General features: G+C 38.0%; 1 protein-coding gene across 2 annotated transcripts in view; it reads left to right on the forward strand.

Annotated features, from left to right (window-relative positions):
• The window catches only part of PTPRD (protein tyrosine phosphatase receptor type D), a 1150086-nt gene that overhangs the window by 790593 nt on the left and 341915 nt on the right, over positions 1 to 17578 (forward strand). Inside the window, exon 1 of one of the 2 annotated variants that reach the window (XM_039729798.1) lies at positions 655 to 1081. The exons of the other annotated variant lie outside the window; for it this stretch is intronic. The gene's annotated coding sequence lies outside the window, so the exon portion shown is untranslated. Of the gene's footprint in view, positions 1 to 654; positions 1082 to 17578 lie in introns of those variants that run through there. 2 annotated transcript variants of the gene reach the window in all.

Below are 17578 nucleotides of genomic sequence, written 5' to 3' on the forward strand. Positions count from 1 at the left end.
GCGCGCGGCCCGGGATGGGGCGGGCGCTGCCGGGATCGCCGCCGCGCGCCCCCCCACCCTGCCCGCACACGCACAGGCGCGGACATCGGCGGCAGGCTCTTCCCTGCTGCTGGGGCCGTACGGATCCTGTGATCCACGCAGCCTAAGAGGATTAAAAAAGAATAATCACAAAAACCCCACAACCCAACAAAAAAGCAAAAGCACACACACAAACACAAAAGCGCAAACAGCCATCCAGCCCATCCAACCCAAAGCCCACAACGAACCTACGAAACGGGAGAGCGTCGTCTCTACCGGTGCCCCCACGGCGTCCCCTCCTTCCTCAGAGGAGCGAAGCGGAGTGGTGGGGGAGGGTTTTTCACGTTTCGACTCTCGGGGACTGTTTCTGGGATTTTTTTCCCGTGTCTGCCCTCGCCACCCCGCCCGCCCTGTGCCCTCTTCGCTCGCTTTTGTTTGCACTGCACTTTTTGTATTTGTAGCAAGGGGGGCGGGAGAGTGGGTGGGAGACCTCGCTTTTATTTGTAGCAAAAGAATCGCTTAGAAAAGACGAAGGAAGAAAAGAAAAGAAAAGGAGGAAGGAGAAAAAAAAGAGTGAAGGGGGAAGGAAGAAGGAGAGGGAGAGAGCGAGAGAGAGGGAGGAGGAGGAGGAGGAGGAGGGGAAACGGAGCAGCTAGCTGGGGAACAGAGAGCGCGCCCGGGAGCAGCAGCAGCCGCCGCAGGAAGGAGAAGAGGAGAAGAGCGGAGCAGAGCGGAGCAGAGCAGCGCGGAGGAGAGGCGGCGCTGGCAAGAGGAGGCAGGCGGGGACCTGGCTCTTCTGGATGCTGGATTTTCGGACTCTCGTTGACTCTTTCCTGCTCCCCGGCGCCGCACTGTGAGAGACACGCACGAGCGTCAGGCAGCAGCGGCGGGGCTTCGCTCGTAGCTGCTGCTGCTGCAGCGGGGCTCGGATTAAATTGGCCGCCCCGGAGCCGACCGGGAGCGGCGGGAGGAGGTGGCGGCGGCGGAGGCGGCGGGAAGCAGCGGCAGGCGGGCAGGCAGCGGCGAAGGCTGCTGCTGGGACCGGGGGAGCCAGCATGATCAGGTAACTGCCCCGCTCCTGACCCATTTTTCCTCCGCCGCCGCTCCCTCTTTGCCGCCTCTTTAGGCGCGCTTGTGTGTGTGAGCACAGAAGTGTGCCTGTGTGTGTGTGCGCGCAGCCCGCACACATGTCCCTCACGCACAACTCTCCGTGGGTGCCCCAGGGCTTCCCCCCAGCAGCTTCCAGCCCGCTCCCCGCGCCTTCCCGCCGGGTCTCAGCCTGGCGGCGAGGCCTGTTCGGGGAGTGAGGGGAGCTGCGGAACGGGGACGGGGGATGGGGCAGGGAGAGGGCGATTGATGGATCGGAGTCGACGTTTCCACTGAGTGCCGCTGTGCGCGGGCGGGGAGAGGGGAGTACGGTAATTACACACTGTCTGTTTGCTTTGGCAAACGAATTATTAATATTAATTATTTTGTTTATTCTAACGGGTTCGGAGATGGGGGAAGGTAGCGGGGGTGAGAGACCAGGCATCTGCCGCTGGAGACGGGGCTTGGGGGTGAGCGGCCAGTAGGGACCCCGGGCGCCGGTCCGAGCACGGCTCCCTCCTCCTTCTCCTCCTCCTCCTCCTTCTCCTCGTTCTCCTCCTCCTCCTCCTCCTCCCCCTGCTGTCTCTCGGCGGAGCGGGGAGGCACGGAGATGCGAAGATTTTCTCAGGTTAGGCTTTTAATTTCTTTGTTTACTCCCGCGAAGCCACTTGAAAGGAAGCACATCGGGCTGGAAACTCAGTTTTCGGAGCGCTTGCAAAGGGGTTCTTGAATTTGTTCAGCAAACTTAGCAGCACCCTCTGCGCCGTCTGCCCGTGCAAGGAGGCACTCCTTGCTGCTGCAACCGGGCTCTCCCAGGCTGTTGTTTCCTTTAACAGTTGTTTTCTTGCACGGGATCCCCTATTTTGCCTGTTGTCTATGCCCTCATTTCTCGACAGAACGGTATTCTTTCAATTTTGAGTGATTACCACTCAGCTTTGCATGTATGGCTTTTGAATGCCTGCTTCTCCTTGTTACTTCTCCAGAACTGCTATCATGCGTATTTTATTCTTTTGCCTGGCCTTTTTACAATTACTGCCTCGTGTAAGGATGGCAGCTGCCATACCATGATTTCGATGTCCATATTCCCAGTTTTGACACACGGAGAAGGGTTAATTTATTTACAAAGAATAGTTAGGGTTTTATGTGTTCCTTCACTTGTCGCCTGAGATGGTGTTACATTGGGGATAAGTCTGTAGATGCTGATTTACTTTCGAGTTTCCTATTTTCAGAGTATTTGTGATGACACTTGTATTCTCTTAAACTTAGGATTAATGTGGGAAGCTATGATTGTCTTCTCAGCCTTTCAGAGATTGCTTCCAACATACCTTTTGTTCAAGCACAAGCAACTTCTCTGTAATGTTGGGACATTATTGGGAATTTCTATACAGAGACGGAAAAATGTATGTATCATATTTTTCCTTCTTCTGGTATCTGCTAGTGGTTTCAAATGTTGTAATAGTCAATACTTTCTTTTCTTGCTGTAAAAGTGTATAGTAAATGACATCATTTTCTCCTGGGCTGGGAGCAACGAATCCTACAATTCTTGTTATGAATGGAGCAACTCTTAAGAAAAAAAAAAAGATTCTCCGCTGTCCTAAATACCATCACATGTACTTGCATCTTACTTTAGATTGTAATTTTTTGATTGCTTCTTTAAATTGCCTCTCATGAGATGAGCTATTACTGCTTTTTTAATGTGTGAAATTGACAAACTGGTCAGTTTAATAAATTCAGCTGTCAAATTTCGCTCAGTCAAAATAGCTAAAAGCTGTAAAAATACTGGCAAGGGATTTTTAAGGTACCGAGTGTTACACAGAAAGAATGGATTTAATGAGATACTTTTTACATGACTAGCTTTCCAATTTTAGTTTTGTCCCTTTTCTTAATATGGTGGGGTATATTTAGATATCTTTCAACGCAAAAGTGATGTATAGCTTTTCTGTATCCACTTTAAGCAGTAGAAGCTTTGTCTTAGGAGAAGTCTTCTACTCTAAGAAGATGCTAAAAAATTCATTATGGTTTGTGTGTGCTATGACAGGCTGTTAGGAATGGGTAAGGCATGGTAAGGAAAATGGTACCTCGGTATTTCTGGATTTCAGGAATTTGTCTTAGGACCTGCTTTTAGACCCATCACTCATACTACTTTTAAAATGAGCGCTAGAGAATAATGTGAATGAGCGTTGTGCTGTGATGGTTATGTAACTCAAACCACCAGCAGACAGCAAACTCAATGGGTGTTAGGAAATCAGAGCCTAATCTTAGGAGAGGGTATGCAAGAATGTATTTGGGGGATGTGGTAAAGAACTGAGTATGTCGAGATATAAGTCTGGTCAGCGATTCACCTTTCATTTTACACATTGCTTTTTGCTTCTACGTTTGAGGAATGCAGGGACCAAACTACACAAGCTGAAGAGTAGGAATTCCCCTTCATCTGCTGCTGTGTGTACTGAGCCACTAGGGGCCTGTATAAACTGCTCTCGTAGAGCAGATACCAGTGCATGGCATATGCTCACTTTCACCAGACATTTTTTACACAGGTGCGTAATGTCAAAAGCAAAGATGCCAGTAATTAATTCCTTACTAGTAAATGAAATGCCAGTTTTTTAGGAGGTGGGTACAAATTGCATATTACTTAGTTGGTTTTTTTTTCACCCTACTTCCTCTGTTTCGCCAGTCCTATATTGTGTCCAACATCTCTGCTTTCCTGATTACTCTGGGAGATGGGGATGAACATGACTCAGGAGGTACAAATTTTGGGCCAAGTTGGATTTGTGTGTCTTCTGCATTTCATATTTTCTATAAGCTGAGAAAATCAGATTTGTTGCCTTTGTGTTTTTTCTATTAGATTAGTAATGGTACTGTTCCATGCAAGTGTAGGGTTAAAAGATAAACTAAACAGGATTTCTAAAAGGCAGGAACAGACATAGATTGATGGTGTATTTAAACTAGCTTTGTAAGTGTTATGTAAGTTTGAGAGTGTGTCAGCTCCAAGGCTTTGGCTGGAGTGTAGTCAGCGTTTATGGGACATGCACAATACATTCTTGAGTGTCGGTTTCAGAAATTTAAAATCCACCAGCCATAGCATTCTTAATAGACATTAAGCAATAAGGTCAAGTATACTTGCGCTGTTCCATTGTTGGTTTTCAGTTTTTGAAACAAGGCAGATAATTTGTAAAAGAGCACAGCTGAAATATTTGCATATTGGATTTCCTTCGCAATGAACTTCCATTACTAAGCTCTTTGAGAATTCTCATTTGGAAGGATTTTCAGGCTGAATCACAGTAAGGTCATACAATCAAAAAACAGTTTCCCTATGGTATGTTAATTTTTTAATAAGCTGTCTTTTAAAACATCAGAGTCTTACATATCGTTTGGTGTTGGGCCAGTTACTACAGCAAGAGGATTTTTTGTCATCTTGCTGACAACAGTTGTGCAAATATTGACTGAGCTTAATTTTCTGAAATGTGTGTGTGTGCCTTAGGTAAAGTTTTGATGAAATGTAATGAAATCTGCTTTAAAGGTTTTCTCAAACGATAAGCGCTGGTTCGAAAGTGTCTTACTGCTTATCAGTACACCAAGGCGGTGGCTCTGAAATGCAGAGGATAGGCACTTCATTTGTGCTTCGGATATCAAAAGGACTAATATGGTATGGATCTATGAATCATTGTATTTCATTTTAGTATATGACCGTGGTGATTTTTAAGCTTTTGTTCTCTAACAAGCGTTGAGAAAAAGGTGTAGATATTTGCTGGTTTAAGTTCAGTGTCGGTCACATAATCCCATCTGTAGTATCAGGAGCTTGCTTTCATTGTAATTCTTTTTAATAACAGTTGCCATAACATAATCAACATACTATATGTTTTTATGAAAACTCTCAATTTCACGTACTCTGTGAGTGTACTTTGTTTGCTTAATCCTTGTATTCTTTGGAAAAGGCCTTAAATAAAGCCAATTAATGAATGTATGCTGGCAAATTGGCAGCCTAAAGCAAGAATATGTGTTTAAAAATACTTATTTGAATACTATCAGGAATTTACCAAGTAGGAGCAGAGAGGAAGCTTACTTCTCCTGGTGATCTGCTACGATGAAGGTTGCAGCTGGAGAAATCTGATGATTTAGAAAAAGGTTACATGAGAGTGCTTTGCATATAAATTCCTTTCCAACAAGCTTCATTTCACTTGTTTTTTTTAAGACACTGGGCATATAAAGCCATAAAAGAGCCATATTTACTACTGCACAGTTTCACCTTATATTTCATAAGCTCAGATGACTTTTGGTAGTTTATTGATAATACTTACCTTAAACTTTGCATGTTTGTGTCTTCCTATAAAAAGTGGATAACTAAAATGCCAGGAAGAGAAATGCAGAATAATAAAAATTGTTTGTATGCAAAAGATGAGGTTAAATTGAAGAAAATTTGCAATGCTTTTAAGAACTTAGTTATTATTCAGGGTCTTTCAATTAATTTGTCAAAGCGGCAGGTCAAACAAAATAATATGAGCTTGTTTTTTAGCTACATCAGCATGTGTGCATAGTCTGAACTTCCCTAAGATATTCCCTAAATTTACTTCTTTAGGTGTCTTCTGCTTACATGCTGTGACAGGCTTCTTCATAGCCTTAATAGCACAGTTACAGAAAGAGAAGAACAAAAAAGACAATGTGACTATCTTGGACTAGAGTTTCAAAAGAGATAGAGATTTTTTTCTAAATTCAGCTTCTCTGTTTGTACTTGATATTTGATTTCTGGTGGGGGGTTCTGTGTGTTCTTTTAAATACAAAGAATGGGCAGAAAATGTCCTCCTCATTCAAAAGAAAAAGATGAAATTTCAGGCACTTTGATTTATTCTATGAGAGGACATGCCCTAATAGCACACTATCATGTCTTGAGCTTCTTCATATTTAAGCATAATGCAGTTATTTTAGTTTTTCAGTAATATTCCAGTTAGTGAAGTCACTGCTCGGGTATACAAATTAATTTATTATTTGCAGACAATCAAAATGGATGTCCTGGTTAGTGTCAGCCAAACTGCTCACATAGTGTTGTGCTCAGATAATGCACACCTTTTTCCCAAGCAGTATATCAAATGTGGTTTATCGAGTTATGCCAGCAACTATTTTGTTCTTTCTTTTATAGTATTTAGTGCTATGGAAATTACGTATCTGTAAGTCAGAGTTCAGTAAATAGTGTATAAAATCTGGCTTTTTAGGTTGCGGAATTGGGTTATTCCTAAGAAGAATATAGTCAGTACCAACCTAACTTAACCTAACCTAACCTAAACAAGTGTGACTTAGGTATAAATTTGCAAATAAATATACATTTCTCTAACAAATTTGCCCAATCTTATTTTGATCTCAGCATCTCACCTTGGCTTATTCACGGATTTTACCCAAAAATCTAGGTTTTTTGATACTTGCTTTGACTCAGCAAGAAAAAAATTCAAGTACATTCTGTTAGCAATGTCTTAGTCTTTCTGATCTTCAGAAAATCACTCTTTGCTGAGTTTAAACACAGTAATTCTGCTTGCTCTACAATGTTGATTAGATTAAAAAAAATCTTAACTGCTTTTGGAACTGTCTGTAGGCCATATTGTTTTTATAAAATTTGACAAAGAGGCTGAATTTTCTGTACAAGGAATAGAGTGCTATTTCTACTATCTCATTTTTTTGCTCCCTCTCCCTCTCCTTCTCCCTCTCCCTCTCCCTCTCCCTCTCCCTCTCCCTGTACAAAGGAATAGAGTGCTATTTCTACTATCTCATTTTTTTGCTCCCTCTCCCTCTCCCTCTCCCTCTCCCTCTCCTCCTCCTCCTTCTTTGCTTTCCATCTCCTCCCCACTCCTTTTCCCATTTCCTATTAAAAAAAGATAAAACTGAACTTATTAAAGTTCACAAAAATAAGTACAGAATTCTATACTCTATCCCATTTTTTCATCTTTATGCCACCGAGAACAGGTTTATGAAGCAGATGTATGCCACTGTTTCTAACGCAGAGACATGATTAATTTGTCTGTGTTCACCTGTATTACTAAACTTCTGTTAATAACTCACTTAATTTTCTTTTTAATTTAGGAAAGGGCTTTCTTCCTCTATGGAATTTATTGAAGGCAGGGAGGTATTTTCTTAAAAGGTTGTAGGACCAAGTATTTTCTGCCTAGGCTTCAGTAATGTGACTGTCAGGTGCATAACTGCTTTACCTCTTACGCTAGTTTTTGTTAAAATCCTGTTTAGGTGTGTACTGTGTATTAACACTTCCTGGAATTTGACTATTTTTTCTTAATAAACAAACAGCTTATTTTTTTGAAAGTCATTCATTTGAGGTAAAGAACATGCAATGAAAGATTTTTAAAACACTGATTAGAAAGTAGGACAGGAAGTTTTATTTATTTATTTTTGTTTGTTTAGGATGGTAGTGTATCTTAGAAAGCTGCTTAACTACTGCCCAGTGCAGCTGTCCTTCCCTGAAAGATTAGGTTTCAGGAGCAATGATGGATGTTGAATGCCTGTAGCCAGTTGTGGGGTTTTCTCTGAGGTCAGTGCTACTGATGGAGGATAGGAATTTACAGCCTTATGTCTCTTCACCAAAGTAACCAGTAGCATTTCTTTAAGGGGGAAAAAAAACAAACAAAAAACCGCAACAACTAGGAATGTTCAATGGTGAGCTTCTGTTGCTGTATAAGCTATTCATACTAGTAAGAAAGAATAAGTAGATTTGTGAATAGCAAGGATAAATTTAGTCATGAGTGTGTCCTATTGTTTCACAGCAACACACAGAAATAGCTGCAAAAAAGTAAATGGGATGATGTGATTTCATTTAGAAATCTTTTATATTATTTTAAGCTGTTTAAAAGGTTTGGAATTGACACTTTTGTCTTTTTGTTTCAATTGTTTCAATGATGTTTCAGAACATGTTCTCGTTTTTGACTTAAAAATAGATTTTTTTTTTCCTCATGGGAGAAATACATGGTCTTCAGCAAGTACAGCCAAGGCAGAATAGATATCCATCAGTGATGAAAGGGTAGATGTTCCTCAGGTACAGAGAGTTTACTTTCATGACATATAATGTTAACTTAAATCAGGCATCACAATACATATTGTTAATAAAGATTGATAGTATTTTAAATACTCTTAGCTGTGTTTACAGAAGCATTTGTTGAAGTCAGACTTTCAGACTTTATTTTTGGACTGTCTGCCTTCCCTGAGCTGTTGGAGTTTGCTCCTGATACACGGTGATGTGATTAACTTTAAAAAATTTTGGTTGAGAAAATTGCACAAAAATCCCAGAGTGCTTTATTGTTAAGCTTGCAAACAGTTTTTAAATTGTTTTTATTAATTTGTACCTTAATGGTTTAGGTGGATTTCTCTGTCAAGCCTCAGAAGAGTTATCCTAGTAGGCTGAAAACCTTCAGTGATCAGTGAGAAAGACTTCATTTGACAGCAGCATTGTTTGGATCAGATCCATAGTGCTTTTGTGCCTTTGCATAAGTGATGGGACTTTTACCTTGGGTAATCTTAGATGTGGTTAAATTCAAATCCAGACAAGAAAGCTTAATAAAACATCTGATAAGTTGATTTATAGTATCTCATAAATTAGGAAGTAAGAAGCATTCTGGTAAAGAGAAATACTTATCCGGAGAACAATTTTGCATCAAGGAAATGGCCTTTTGCCAAATGCCTGTGTATTCTACTTATTGGCAGAATGCCATCGACTTTATTTGGAAAACTGTCTTTGCTTAAGTAATAAATATCCACTATTTACCAATTTATTTTACTATCAATGAAAGATGGATTCTGTTATTGGACTTTTTCTTTCATTTTTGACCTATTTCACAAAGAATGGACTTTCACTCATTACCATTAAGTGCATAAATTAATCCTGATTAACAGAATTTTCCAAACAGTGAAGTTGATCTTCTTACTTTTCTTGGTAATTTGGGCATTTTGGGGTTATTATTTTTTATTGACATGAAGAGCCTTGAATTTTTCTACTGTACATGGCATGTGATAGAAAAATTGTAATATTGACTAAAAATAATTGTTTGTCTTAGTTGATAATAATGATAATTTTATACAATTTTTTTTTCTGTTAAAGAAAAGTGTATAATCAGTGTAAATGGTTGTTGCCACTCAGTTCAATATGTAGAATTTACACTTGTTTCCCATTTTACATTTTTAAAATATGTCTTAAATGGTCACATGAAGTATCAGCATACTGACGAGATGAAAATTTCATCAAGGGAAGCAGATGATGAAGAGAGTGTTGCACTTTGTAATGCTAACAGGTGGTAGGCAATGCCTGCAGGAGCAAGCACACCTCCATAAGAATCCTAGCATGATTACAGTGACTCTGGAGAAAAAATAGATTATTAGGATTGCAGCAATGGTATGTTGTTTAGCTCAGTTTTGGACAGTGTGGGGCTGAATGTATTAAATACCGTGTATATATAAAAAGGAAATGTTTATTCTTCATCTGTTGGATTGTATCTGATGGAACAGATACATGTCCTTCTGGACAATGTAATCCCTAGAAGGACACTTACTAGGACTATATCCCTTGCTGATTTATTCATAGGATTGCTTTATTAGTCTAGTGCACAAGGGTAATCTTATTCCAGAGGTATTAGAAAGCATGAAAATAACTACTAGACTTCTTAGAGATGTGGATTTCTATGTCTTCAAGCAATTTGAATTTATAATCTCAATCGGCCTTTGTACATTTTACTGCAGAGTATGTAAACCGCGAAAGCTGCAGAGGCCTTAAAATTGATTTTTTCATTTTTGCTAATCTCTGCAGTAGTCTAGATTATAGATACAGAGATTAATAAGAAAATGAAAATAGATTATCATGTATAGAAGAAAAGTATGGTAAGATTTTTCTACCATGATGATAGAATTGAGTTGCTAGAAATGTTTATATAGTAAACAGTGCTTTACAGAGGTATACTCTTAACTGACAGACAAACTGTTTTTTCAGCTTTTTTTGGTTGTCATTTTTGTTAGGTGGTGAAGAGCTTGCCATTTTGGTGTGAAATTTTTTCTTTCCCAGATTAACTTCATGTTGCAGATGCCAGTCAGAAGATTAGGAAGAGGTTTTTTCTGCAGCTTTTATCTGTTGCTCCGATAATGGTGTTCTGCTCTATTTCATATTCAATATGACAGAACACTTGAAAACAGCGAAGAACTTGGGAATGGGATGAACTTGAATTCAAGAAAAAGGAGTGGAATTTCACAACCTCAGAATTTTTGCACTAAGGCAAAACTGCCATACAATCAATGACAATTTCAGCTGTGACTGGGGATGTCACTTCCCCATCTCTTTCTGCAAGTTGTTCTCCATCTTGATTTTGCAATTCTACAATTTTATGAAGTGCAGTTAGGAAAGAGAAATTTGTCTTCCTGAACAAATAGCAATGTCTGCTTCACACCAACTCTTCTATACTGTACTTCAGTCTCTCTGGAATGAGTCTTTTAGGTGTTCTTTAAATGTAATTCTTTGTAGCAGTTCTTGCTTCTTCTTGTGAGAGCATATCCGAAGTTGCAAACTCTTAAAATTGTGAGAGTGACTCACTAAACTGGTCTTTTTTTTTTTTAGAATGTCACTGAAATAATGAATATTGGATACTTCTGTTTGTTATTTTGCAAAAATCCCCTCTGCAACCAATTGTCATTGCAATCTCAAAAGCTTAATTTATGGTTTTTTACTTCTGCTACGTATTACAGGTGTGTCCATTTGGATTGATCTCTTTGACTATGTATCAGTATCTAGAAAGCAGTCTTTGAGTACAGGCATTGGTGTACTCATGACTCCACATGAGTCTGTCCACCTGCTGCCTTTGTTGAGGTATTTGAGTAAGTCTAGGCTATCTGTCTTTTAAAAAGTTCTGTGCTGTCTTTTATGTCTTGGATAGGATACCACAATGTCTTTTTGTTCTCTGTGAAATCTTTGCTTTTTCAACCATTTCCCATTTTTCACAGCAGGAAGCTTTCCACATGAAAAGAAGAGAAGGAGACCTGCTTGACAGCTTCTCTTGTCTCCTTGTGTCTAGAGAACTGCATGAGTGTAGCAACAAAGAAATGGATTTCTCTGGTGCTATTTTGGTGGTTTTTGTCTCTATGTGCAGTGGTAGCAGATTTAGATTTAACTGTGGATGGTAGCTCTCTCTTCTTCATGTATAGGCTTCCATTTAAATCTTTGTGTTACTCAGCTGAATTCAGTTTCCTAAATCCATTGTCTGTCAGTGCAAATCAGATTTTATTGAGACATGGTCCTGATGATTTCTTCTCAGAGAATAAACTGGCAAAAGAGATTCAGGTTGATACTTTAGAGTTCAGGAATTTCAGGAGTATAGGTTCCAGCACTTTCAAGCTCACTTCAATGCCTGGTTGTCCGAATAGAATCAGGGCTAGGTATTTTTAAACAGCTGTGTTAATATTTTTGAGGATTAAATGTCATTAATAGATACCATTTGGCAGATATGGTCATGCTCACTATATTTTTCTTAGTATCCTGTGTTTCTTCATCATGTTTAATGTGTTTGAGAATTTTGAGACAGATTCTCACTGTGCTTTTCTCACTGATGTAGTTGCTATTCCACCTACTGAGTTTCTAAGGTGTGAGTAGGTAACTATTGTTGTGGTTTTTGCTTTATGCATATACGTATCTGTATAAAACAATTAGGCAGGATTTTGCCCTGCTCTTGCATGTGTTGGGTAGATGAGTGCTCCAGTCAGAGGTTTAGATGTCTTACTAGGTTTCTGGTGTTGCCTGTAGTAGCATGTGTTTAATACTTTAGTAGCTGCTGAGGAGAGCTCGGTGTGAGCACTTCCACTATTAGAATGAAGTCATAGCAGCTGAGAGCTTAGTTTTGCTGAGAGTGCAGTTAATGACACTTGTCATAGGTGTTTAATTGTGATTTTGGTTGCCCTTTCTAGTGGTTTGAAGGTAATGCTGAACTTTTGTGGCTTATCTGAATGTATACAAAGTCTGAAGCTTCTTTCAGAATTATAGTTTTGGATATTTGAACATGGCTTTCTGTATTTATGTGTTTGCAAACCCTGTTCTTACAAAGACCAGTTTTCAGAAACTTCTATCACTGAGACTTGTACTTCAGGATGTCTTGTCAATGTCTGTCTTTCTTACTGTTTGCAAATATATTAGATACTTGGTGACTTAACATTTTGATTTGTCAGTTCTTGGTTTCCCAATGAACCTTTTCCTTTTATCACTGAACGTGCTGAAAGGGAAAACTGTCCTTACTGTTCTATTTTTTACTGTAATGATGATGTTTTTTCTGTTTTTGTTAATGATTTGTAGACTGAAAGACAGATGGTCCATCTCAACTAATAGTTTTTTACAGTATTTGCTTGAAGATACCACAGTACTTTTTGAAAAATGCAGAGCTTTCTTTTGGAGGACTGTGAAAATGTTTGTATGTTCAGCAATTCCCTTTCAAATTTTTCCTGTTGAAACATTAAGGCAATTTTCTGATGCTTCTTAACTGAAAGTATAGCTGGAACTTAGTCTTCAAAAGTCTTGAGGCCTCCCTTTATTCAAATTACAGATTCAATGCATATTTTACCACTTGTAAGGCATGCCTCCATGACAAGTTACAGCTATGTGAGGGCTTGGTGTGTGACTTAGTAGTCAAATAGCTGATAATTGAATAAGCATCAGTGGAGTGAGATGCTGTTAGATTACTTAGCTAGCAGTCAAGAATTACTTCATACTCTCAGATGGACACACTCTTCTGTCTCAAGTGGAATAAACAGGAATAAATCAGATATTGGGTGTCTGTATATATAAATCAAGTATAAATCTATTGTGTGTCTGTATAAGGGACTGAGGGTGTATATCATGTATATTCCTTTGCATTGGTAGTTTTACTTGAACTGTCAAGAGTTTATAGTTGCATTTTTAGCAGAACTCAGAAGTATGAAGGCATTGTATGCTTGTGCATCGTAAATACACTGCCCAGACAGAGAGATTGCAAAGATCCAGTGAATGCTCAAAACTAGTCCAGTCAGCTGTAGTTTGCAGAGATCCCCTTACTGCTGCAGCAATATACGTAAGAGAATGCGTGTATGCATTTTCTATGGCTTACAGCCTAGAATTTAGTTCCTGGTTTGTGTCATTGGCTAATGAAATATGAATAATACAGAAAAAGAGAATGGCTGTAAAGCACTCTTATTTTCACTCTTCCCTCTTATCTTTCATTAATTATCTGTAATTTTGAGGATAGTTTTGAAGAAAAAAGTTTTTTATAGACATATAGCTAAAAATAAATTTAGGTGCTAGGAGTCATAACCAGATTCTCTAAAATTACTTCAAAAAAGCTGAACCTTCACGGCTGCTGACAAAATGACACACCAAATGAGAGAGGAGATTTTTTTTTTTGTATGTGTTAGGAAGAAAATTGTCTTTTGTAGATTAATGAAGGACTTTTTCTAAATGAGCTTCCTTGTGGAAGGACAATACCTGTATGTAAGCAGTCCTTGGTAATAAGAGCTGTGTGCTGTATATGGCTCGCTTTATTCATGCACATACTCTCACAGCATTAAATGGATTTAATCACAGATCAGGTTAGTGGTTCTTTGTCCTGTCATTCTCTATAGTAAAAGTGTATGTTGGAAATATGAGAACATATATGAAAAAATGTAAGCAAGGATAAAAAGGATAAATAAAAAATGCTTAATTTAAGGTAGAATTCAGCAGAGAAGTTAGGCTCATCAATACGTGTAACCATATATTTATGTAACTTCACCCCTGTGTAACATTACTGAAATCTGTGAGAGTATATGTGGGTTTAAAAGTAAGCATGGGTGTGGTTTAAAAACAAGTATACACACTAAAGTGTTTTTTTTTTAGTTTGAACACAAGCTTTGCAGTGAAATGAAGTAAAGGATGCTAATTTCTGCTTTACACTATTTTTGCCTTTTTTGCATAATATTCAAATAAATATTACTATCATATTTGTCAAGAGGTGGAATGGTTTAGGGCTTTCCTTGGTTTATAGCAAGTATGAAAGTAATAAAATACTCCTTGATACTGTTTTCTTTTCAGTTTGCATACAGAGCAAGCAAAGCATCTCTGAACTATTGAAATAGACTGTATTTTCAATTGTGTTCGTTATGGAACACAGTTTACTACAGGAAAAAATATTAATAAGTAAGAGGTCCATAACAGGTCACAATCTGTTGCTATAATTGCTTCAGTTCATACACAATTTTTAAAATTTTACATGATACAGGAGTGCTGCTATAGGCATCACTCTGTCAGGAATTTCTCTCTTTCATGAAACCACAATGCAGGGCTGAAACACTGTATACCCAGTCAAGCCAAGAAATTTTTTTAATTGATTCATAGTGTCTAATATTTTAGTGAAGTATTTATCTGAATCAGCTGAGATATTTCTGAGTGCTTTTTGTGTCTTCCCCCCTTCCCCCCCACCCCACTGGTCTTCTTCCATTTTATAAAATTTTGTAGTTTTGCACTGGATTATTCACATCTTTGTTGAATTAGTGATGGATAAAAAACTTAGGCAAAGTACTTTTGCGACTTCAAAAAAATATTGCAAATATTGAAAATAGTGAGCAAATTGTCATTTGATACAAATCTGTGGACTAAAATGTAGATATTAGATGGCATTTAGTTGTAAACTATGCTGTAGAAGTAATATGTTTCCTATGGATTTGTATGTGATGTTATATGTAAGTACCATACTCAGGGCTTTATGTCTGTTATTCTTTAGCTTTCGTTTTATGTTCTTTTAGAGTTTCCAGCCTTTTGCCTCAAAAAGCTTTTATTCTTCTTACATTACTGCTCTTCTGCACTCTCATCTTTTTCTGTAAGTTAGTGCCTTTTGTACATTTTTGTTAATGTAATTGAGCTGAAGACCAAAAGACTTTGGAAGTTGTATCTAAGAGTAAGAAGGTGTCTTTTCTCTAAGTAGTTGGAAGAACAATTTTAAATCAGTATGATTTTGACAACTAGATTTGGTGATGTAGACTGATGTATATAGTATAGGCTAGCTGGCTAGCTTTGATTTTAAAGTAGAGTCCCATTAAACTACACCATCCACTTAGGGGTTAACCCTTCCAGTTCCCTTTTGGTCCCTTTACTTCACTGAAGTGTTTGATCCCTTATATACTATTACAGAATTCAATGCACAGGGATTTATCAGTAGAGGAATAAACATTGTAGTACAGAGCAATCAGATGATTTTTTCTACATGTGATAAAAGCTAATATTAATAAATCTCGGAGTGATACAAATTACACAAGGCAAATAAAGATAAAGATAGGAAAGTATTTCTTGGAATTGTAACACGAAGTCCCAGATTTCTTCTGCTATGTGAGAATAAAATCTGTCCTCAAATTAATGTTTTTGACTTCTTTCATAGGACAGAGAATCTGATATGTATAGAATCTATTTTTGTTGTTTTCATTTTGGTCTTTTTCCAGATACTAGATTTTGTAAAGCAATGGTTTTTGTAGCTAGTTTGTATTAACTTTTCTACCACTATTATAGGTGAAGTCATATAGTCTTTTGGTATGTGCAGTTATTATTTGACAATACACTTCGTCAAGGACAACTTTCTCCTGAAATAAACATGTATTTTACCCAATATATGTATATACATCACCCAATATACATATATAGGATGCAAGTTTTTATTTTAATTCTATGTTTTATACAGCTTTTATCCTTTAGTTGTACAGACTGCTGTTGCTGAAAATATTTTACTATAACTCATGATCAACTTTCTTTTCATCTTCTACTTCATAAACTGCTTTTACCAGTCATTTTCACACTGTTGATTTTTATTTGTGTAAAAAACATGATAGCTTTAGCTGCCATTGACCTTATGTTTGACATCTTTTTTGTTGTTCTGCTTTTATGAATATAAAAATATGACATTCCATGCAGTCAGATTTTAGCAAGGTCTGGAAGGATTTTTCTTAAAGTGGTTCTGTGTTCAGGTAAATTAAAGTCACTCTAAGAGCTTTGAGGATTACTGGATCAATGCACATCATTTTACATAACTCTGGGTACTGAAATATATTTAGGAGTTGTCTTACAAGGTACCAGCAGGACTTTGTTAAGTATGTGTGTGTTTGTTGTTTAATTTTTATTCCTTAACTGATGTTTGTATTCAGTGCACATTATAGGTCTCTGAAGACTGAAAATGCTTTTTATTATTGCCTTTTATCTGTCATGCTGTTTGAATGATTTTACTGGACACTAGTAAAGTAGGAAATTGATACAAATAAATTACAGCTTGGATCTATTTCTGTTGTCAGCAAGCGCTAAAGGAAAAAGAAAATATGGCTTCTATAAAAAGTAGTTATTTAGAAAGTAATATTTGGCAAATCAGTATATGTAAGTTGTCCTCTCTGTGCAGCTTTCTCTATAGGATTGAAATGTTTACGACCATAGTTGACTCACAAAAATAATATGGAACTGAGCCTTTTTTTTTTAATTGATAAATATTTTTCACTAGAAAGTGAAAAGCATCATGATTACTCCAAAACAGATGGGTTTCTTTCCTTTCTTTTTAGTCCTGAAGTCTCCTGAGTGCCCATACATGTGCACTCAGACAATTGTGCATGCACAGAAATGAGAATCTCGTGACAAAGGAGGTTGCATGCATTAAATTTGTTGCTATTTCTGAACACCAGAAACATGACATTTTGAAGTTTTGTTGAATTTTTTAATTATTGAGATTTAGAAAATAGTTACATCTCTAGCAATACTTTTCAGATGTATCCCTATTTAGATTTGGAAGGTTCTGCTGTATGCTACTGATTGATTTTATCACCATTAGATGATGAACAATGCCATTACTGTTCTTATTCGTTACATCCTTCCTTCCCTGCTTTCCTCACAGGTTTTAATGCCAGCAGCGTAGATGTTGTATTTTTCTGGTAATTTTAGTGCTGATAGGTGCAACACCTTGGTAATGTGTGTGTGATCCTGTGTTCAGAGGCGAGATGGCCAGGGAGGCCTTTAGCCAGCTCTGCTATAACCCTTTGAGGGCGCAGATGCTCCCTCATGGACAGCCCATTGTACTGTGCATGACATGGAGTGCAGGTTTCTGTATGGGCACCTAAGTTGGGGTAGTTTGAGCAAGGCAATTTTGTATTTAGACAGACTAACCAAATGCATTTTTGGCACTCCATCTTACACAGCATAAGAAGCCTGACAGTTCCATGTCTGCAAGAAAAGAGGCATTTGAGCCTCAGCCTCAATATTTCTTAACAGTTGCCATATACATTAATTCATTTGCAGGAGGTTAACTAGAAAAATATAACATTTTTAGTCTTTGGTTTCTTTAATGATGCAGTGTTACTGCACAGTGTAGAAGTTTCTAACTGCAACTCTTAAATCTTTTTTGTTACAAATTTAAACTTAACATTTTTGATGTTTAAATTGACTGTTTGAAGTTAACAGGAATTAAAACTAGAATTCACAATGAAGTAT

The sequence above is a fragment of the Passer montanus genome, unplaced genomic scaffold, assembly GCF_014805655.1.
Source record: "Passer montanus isolate IOZ18808 unplaced genomic scaffold, ASM1480565v1 scaffold7, whole genome shotgun sequence".
In the NCBI taxonomy this organism is placed as follows: Eukaryota; Metazoa; Chordata; class Aves; order Passeriformes; family Passeridae; genus Passer; species Passer montanus.